This window comes from Dipodomys spectabilis, unplaced genomic scaffold (assembly GCF_019054845.1).
Source record: "Dipodomys spectabilis isolate Male_0828 unplaced genomic scaffold, ASM1905484v1 ptg000130l, whole genome shotgun sequence".
NCBI lineage: Eukaryota > Metazoa > Chordata > Mammalia > Rodentia > Heteromyidae > Dipodomys > Dipodomys spectabilis.
Window position 1 is genome coordinate 935,330 of NW_024870807.1, and position 7,222 is coordinate 942,551.

Here is a 7,222-nt window from a genome sequence, read left to right on the forward strand (position 1 = left end):
CCTGGCCTGTTGAGCTGAAGATATTTGAGAAGAGCCAGGTGAAGAAGCCAGCCAAGACCACTCTGTTCCCTTGCCAGTTCTCGCTCCTCGTGCCTGTTCAGCCCTCACTACGGTAGATTTGTCTAGTAAGTGCTTGTTGGCTTTTTCCTAAATATTAGGCCTTATTCTGGAAGTAGCACCACCCTGTCCTCCAAGCTCTAACCCCCAACTGGCTAAGTGCTTTATGATTCCATTGCCAAGTAGGTCTCTCCTAACGTTTTTGTGTCATCCAGGTCCTGGGTGGGCCTTGGAGGCCCAGATAAGGGTGAGCCAGTTAAGGTGAATTAGGGAAGTTGGCGGGCAATTGTCTGGTATGCAGTGAAATTTGGGAGGAAAAGGAACATTCTCGAGCTCACCTCCAGACTCAGCCACAGGTCTGTAGGAGTTGGGTTTGGGTTGCTGGCAGGAAGGGTCCTCCGCCTCCGAATTCTGGCCCCCAAAGGAGCAATTCTGTCACTCTGGGAAACAAGATGCTATTTTTTTTCCCCTCCTTGGGACACAAGACCTACATGATGTGGGTGATTTCAACTATCCCCGACACACCATCAGAATTCATGAGATAGGCACCAGGAATGAACATGCCAAATTCAGATCAGGCAGAAGCCACTGTAGTAACAGCTAGAATAGGAGTCAGAGAAGGATCCACAGCCTGTTAGGATTAAATGAAGTTTTATTGGGACATAGCTTTCTTGCAATCATCTGCATAGCCTTCACCAGTCACTCTCATGTCCTGTACAGGTTTGCCAATCTAGAACATCACCCAGAGGATTGCTGAATCGCTCATAATCATACCAAGTGAGTAACAGGTGTCAAATTGAATGCATTTGTTTGTAGTACTGAGTTTGAACTCAAGGCCTCATGCTTGCTGGGCAGGTGCTGCTTTACCATGTGAGCCACACACCCCCAGCTCTTTTTTTTTCTTTTCATTATTTTTGAGATAGTGCCTCTACTTACACCAGACTTAGACCACAATCCTCCTAATAGGCCTCCTGTATAGCTGGGATTACAGGCATGAACCACTCTAGCCAACCTCATGTCTAGTTCTTAGTAATTGTTCAATGCATGTAAATTACAATGGTAGGTATTTCATGATATCTCAAGCAAAATATTCATGCTAAGAAAATGAAAGGAAAACTAATCAAGAATTATTAGCATTCAAAAAAATAGTGTATGGAGCAATGCTCAAGGCTATGTCTGAAATAGAGATGCTAGAGCTAGGCAGTATCTCAAGAGGGCAGGGGCAGGAGGGAAAAACTGGGGGAAAGCAAAGGAAGGGGTGATATTGTCCAAAAAAACCCCACAACTCTTTACCTGACTTATGAAATGGTTACTTCTCTGTACAACACCTTAATAACAATAAAATTATATTTAAAAAAAAAGAGAGAAGCCAGGCACTGGTGGCTCACACCTGTAATCCTAGCTACTCAGGAGGCTGAGATCTGAGGATTGCAATTCAAAGCCAGCCTGGGCAGGAAAGTCCATGAGACTCTCATCTCCATTAACCACCAGAAAACTAGAAGTGGTGCTGTGGCGCAAGTGGTAGAGCACTAGCCTTGAGCTGAAGAGCTCAGGGATAGCGCCCAGGCCCAGAGTTCAAGCCCCACGACTGGCAAGCCCTGTTGGCTTGCAGCCCCAGACCTCTTGTGTGGACAGAAGGAAGTTCTGCAGACAAGTGGAGTGAAGACATTCTCTGCAGAGAACAACTGAACAGCTGCCTCGTATTGAGGCACCGCTCAGAGGGTCCGATGTCTCCTTAGGAGAGATGGCCACCTGGTCTGTGGTTCCACAATCTTCCAAGTGGAGGGCATGTTGGTGCTGAAACTGGTCCTTCTTGCTCTGGGTTGTAATGACTACCCTTTAGTTAGTTCCCTTCCAACAGCGTAGTCGCAGCTAAGAATCCAGAGCAAGCTGGCTGCGTGAGGAGCCTCACTCCATTGCTTCTCCAGCTTGCAGTGTACAGCGTGACCCCCCCCCGCCCCTTCAAGCCTTGCCCACTACCACCCTACCTCCTTTACCGCTGTACCCCTCAACCCACTCCATGCAGCTCGTTTTCATTTATTCACTCACCAAAGTGTTCCATTTTATGTATCAAATCTGGTTTCTATATTAGACTATCAAAGATCAGAGGGCAAAGATCACAGGATCACATCTTTCCTTCCACCCATTACAGTCCACAGCACTAAATCACTCAATATTTATTAGCCATTCATAGGTAACTTTCGTCTCATACATCATGGTGCTCATTAACTATTTGTTGACCATTGGCTGAGCCAAAAGTAATCTGGTGGTTCCCACTCTTGCTCTAGAAACCATCCCCAGGCTGGGCACCGGTGGCTCACGAGGCTGAGATCTGAGGTTTGCAGTTCAAAGCCAACCTGGATAAGTCAGGCAGGGGAGTGGGGGGAGGAGATAAAGTTCAACTGTGGCTCAAGTGGCAGAGCACTGACTTTGAGCAAAAAAAAGCTCAGGAACAGTGCCTAGGCCCTGAGTTCAAGCCCCAGGACCAGCACACACACACACACACACACACACACACACACACACTCTGAATCTAGATGTTCTGGGCTATGTCTGGAGGTAAAGGGAGCAGAGGACACACCCCAGGAAGGAACACAGTCCCCTATGAGGGGTGAGGGCTTAGGAGAGTTCCAGAGAACAAAATTCCCAGAGTTTTGGTAGATGGAGGCTGGGAAAAGCTCAGAAGCATGAACTTGGGACACTGGGCTTAGGTCAACAAGACTGAGTTCCAACCCTGCTGGCCTGGGATTCCTGAGGCTCCCCGGACAGTGAGGATCCTTTAGAAACATCTAGCCGTTGCTTGTGCTCAGCAACCACATACAAGTGAGCGGCACACCTGCCCGGGCTGGGGTGGGGATGAGAGACGCAAACCTCACTCACCTTTCACCCCGTGGCTTCTAAGTACACGCCAGGAGCCGCCTCTGCTTCCCACCTGAAGAACGGCGATCCTGCTCAGTGCTGGGCGAAGCCCATCCAGGTATTTCACCGAAGAAGACAAACCAGTGACACAGCAGTATGGGAAAAGATGGGCCACGTCACGAGCCTCTGAAGAAATGCAGACTAAAGCCACCGTGAGTGAGCATCACGCACTTAACTAGCTGTGACTAACTCTACGCAAGCTGGGAGGGGGGAGACTCAGCCCTGCTGTGTCACTGTTAGGGGTGCAGGTGATGGTCTAGCCACCCTGAAAACTAGACTGGTGATTTCTTTTTGTGCCAGTACCAGGATTTGAAATCTGAGCCACATGCTCTCATTTGGCTTTCTTCAATATGGCTGTGCTCTACCACTTGAACCATGCCTCCAGTCTAGCATTTTTCCTCATTAAATGGAGGTAAAAATCTCATAGACTTCTCTGCCTGGACTGACTTCAAACCTACCTTTCAGATCTCAGCCTGAGTAGCTAAGCATGCGCCACCTTTTTTCACAACTCTTTAGGATTGTTTCCTTTTCTCATGTTTCTGCCTCTCTGATGCTTGCTGGGAGATTTCTTTGCTTTTGAGATTGTTAAAAGAAATAAAAAAATACAATAATTCTCCAAAACCTCCACAGCAACTCTGTCTTTGAAAACCGATATCGTCGAAGTGAATTCTAGTGGAGATTTGGGGCTTGCTGGCTGCCCTGGGCGGTTTGCATTTAAACAAGTTGTGACTTTAGTTTAAGAATTTGACTTGCAGGGTAATAGATCTGAAGTAGGAGATGATGTATAGACCGTTTCCATCCGAAATATCAAGTTCTTTCTATGATGTGTTTATTCCTCTGAGTGGTTATGTATTTAATAAATAATGCGTTTCACTGGGTATTATTTTCATTTCAGTGTTAATACCTCCACAATACGTCTCAGATTCAGGGGTGAATGGCACCTCATAAATTATAAGTTGTTATTAGCTGCTTTCATGTTGCATATCAATTATTAGGTTGAAAAGAAAGGCAGACTTTTATACACATTCATATTTTCTGTTTACAAGGCTTTCACTGACGTCTAATAAATTTAATTATGCCTAATAAGAAGAGGAAATGAAGTTCTATTTAGCAAATTCATAGCTTGGAAATGCATCTCGTAGCTTTATGAGGATGGCAAACTCCACGGAGGTAAAAGCCATTTAGGGAGCTGTTGCTGGGTTCAACTGACTGCAAAACTGCTCAATTATTTTTGTTTCCATTTTATTGCTTAACCTCTAGGGTAAACTTCAGGCTACCTAAGAAAGCCACCACTCAGGACCTCAAACTTTACCTGCTTTGGCCCTTAGGCCCAGAGCAGGGTGCTGCGTATTAAAGGTACACATTTTTCAAACATAAATTTGGAAATTGATTGTGTCTTGACCTACTTATTCCTAAGAGCCATTCATTCCTGTGCCTGATTTGTTTTGTTCTCCCAGCACACACTAGCGAGGGAGGGGAGGGAGAGCAAGAACAAGGTCAATTTCCTTGGGGCAGCACCATCATCATCCAGCAGACCCACAATGCACTTGGCCAGTGGCAGAGGCCCCCACTGAGTGTGTCCTCCGGTACCCTCTTTCTCTGGGGCACTGAGTTATAAAGATGGGGGTGGGGAGAGACCCCATAACATATTTAAAGACTTACTTTATAGGGTACCTGAACGTTAACTCATATTGGCTTTTTTTGCTCCAACATCCTCCCAAATAATACTTTGTCAGCATCCAGATTTCTATTGACCGTGTGCAGGCAGAGCCCGGGGAAATCCATGCTACATAGTGATCCTTTCTTCCAAACCTCAAAGCACCCTAGGTGTTACTAGGAAGGTCTTGTGAGTAGATGGTCGCTGGGGGCGTCTCAGGCCCGGAGCCCCTCTTACAGTGACAGCCACCCCCCTCCCCTCAAGAGCTGCTTGGCATTGACCTTGGCTCCACTGCCCCTCACCCATTTCCATTCCTCCATCCAAGGACCCCACATCCCCATAGCTGCCTCAAAAACCTGGTCTTTCCTTGAATTGCCAACTCCTTTTCCTGCTCTGTTATTTCCACCGGGACCTTGTGAGCAGCCTGCTAGCCGGGCTTCCCACCTCCAGTCTTGGTCCTTCAAATGATCAAAGTTAGCTTCCCATAGAAGAAGAGATGTATGGCGCACAGTGCTGCGAGGTACCAGATCCCCCTCTAATCTCGCTCTCTCTACACCCGACCACTCCTGGCCCAGCGCTGCCAAGTGCTGCTTCCAGTTGGATGGGTTTTTGTTTGCTTGTTTGTTTTTGTTTTTTATTGTGAGTCATGGGGTTTGAACTCAGGGCCTGAGTTTTTGTGCTCAGGGCCAGCACTCCACTACTTTGAGCCACAGCTCTGGTTTTCTGGTGGTTAATTGAAGAGTCTCATGTACTTTCCTGCCTGGGCTGGCTTTGAACCACCATCCTCAGATCTCAGCCTCCTGAGTGGCTAGGATTACAGGCCTGAGCCACCAGTGCCTGTTAAATTTAGCCCTTTTGAAAAATTGATTTGTGGGAGCTTTTGTGTATTTTGGAAATTATCCCTCTATTTTATGTCACAAATATTGTCGTCTACCTATTCTATCATTTATCTTTAAAGGTTGTTTTTGGTGTCTTTATCCTAGATAGCATCTTTTATCACATATAAACATTTTATTTTAAATGGTGGACTAAGTGACACTGACCAAGATGTACACATAAATGACATGTTGACTCCAAAACCCCTTGTGTAACTATTTAAAAACAATAAAGAATGATTTTTAGATCATTTTGTTTTCATTAGCCAAATCCGTTCAAGGTTCATTCAACCCTTGTTTTCTTCAGAGACTTTTTTTGCTTTATTTTTTTTTTACCTCAAACTGATTTGAAAATCTATCTTTTTCATATTCTAAATGCTAATTTTTAGGGGAGAGCCATCTTGAATGTGCTTGAAAATTCAGAGCTGAGCTGGTAGTCACAGTGTCTCAAGACTGTAATCCCAGCTAGTCGGGAGGTAGAGATTGGGTGATTGAGGTACCAGGCCAGTCCAGACAAAAAGTTCATCAAATTCTGTCTCAACCTATGGCTGGGTGTTATTGTGCATGACTTGTCAGGATGCAAAAATAGGAGAACTGTGGTCTCACTTGGTCCAATCATGTATGGAGATGCTATCTTGAAAACAACCAATGTAAAAGAGTCACTGGGGTGTAGCTTAAGTGGTAGAGTGCCTGTTTATTAAGTATATGACCCTGAATTCAAGCTCTTATATGCACTAGAGAGAGAGAGAGAGACAGAGACAGAGAGAAATAGCGAGACAGAGAGAGACAGAAACAGAGACAGAGAGATGGGGGAGTAAAAGTCAGATTATAAAATTATAGAAACCTGGCACACCTGTAATCTTAGCTACTTAGGAGGCTGAGATCTGAGGATTGTGGTTCAAAGCCAGCCTCACCAGGAAAGTCCATGAGACTCTTACCTCTAGTAAACTACTCAGAAAAAGCCAGAAGTGGTGCTGTGATTCAAGTGGTAGAACTCCAGGGTTGAGCAAAAGAAACTCAAGCCCTAAATTCAAGCCCCAGGACCAGCACACACACACACACACACACACACACACACACACACACACACACACACACACACACAATAAGATTCTAGAATTCAAGACAGCTCAAGAAACACTAGAAGATGTGTTGGTTCTGGACAGTGTGTGGGAGCTGAGTGAGAAGACAGAGATTTTATCTTGAACAGAGGCAGAGGGAAGGCAGTGAGGAGGGGCAGCCACAGGGGTAACACGGAGGTGAGACCATATTGGTAGGGTAGTTTCCATCTGAAAGCCTGGTTTTCTCTGTGGAGGAATGGTAGCCATTTGTTGAGAGCAGCAATAGTAAAGGACATTTATGGCAATGAAACCATCATGGCAGTTCAGGCTAAGATGAAGGAGGCTTACAGTGGCTGGAACCAGAAGTATTCTTCTCTTCCTCTGAAGACCCAGGCCTGACTCATTGGATGGGACTACTTCCCTAGGAAGCCAGAACACCCTGGCCTGTCTCCTCCCCTCTATCTTTCAGTCCACCAGCAATCTTCCTGACACTCAAATCTGGTTGATGCTAGGCCCTCAGTCTACCAGCAATCTTCCTAACACTCAGCTTTAGGCCTTTACAAGGTCATATGTCAATGGCCACATCTTCTTGAGACCTGTAGATGGGATCCTGTCTGACGTTTAAGTCTTACAGCATCCTTTTAATCATTTTC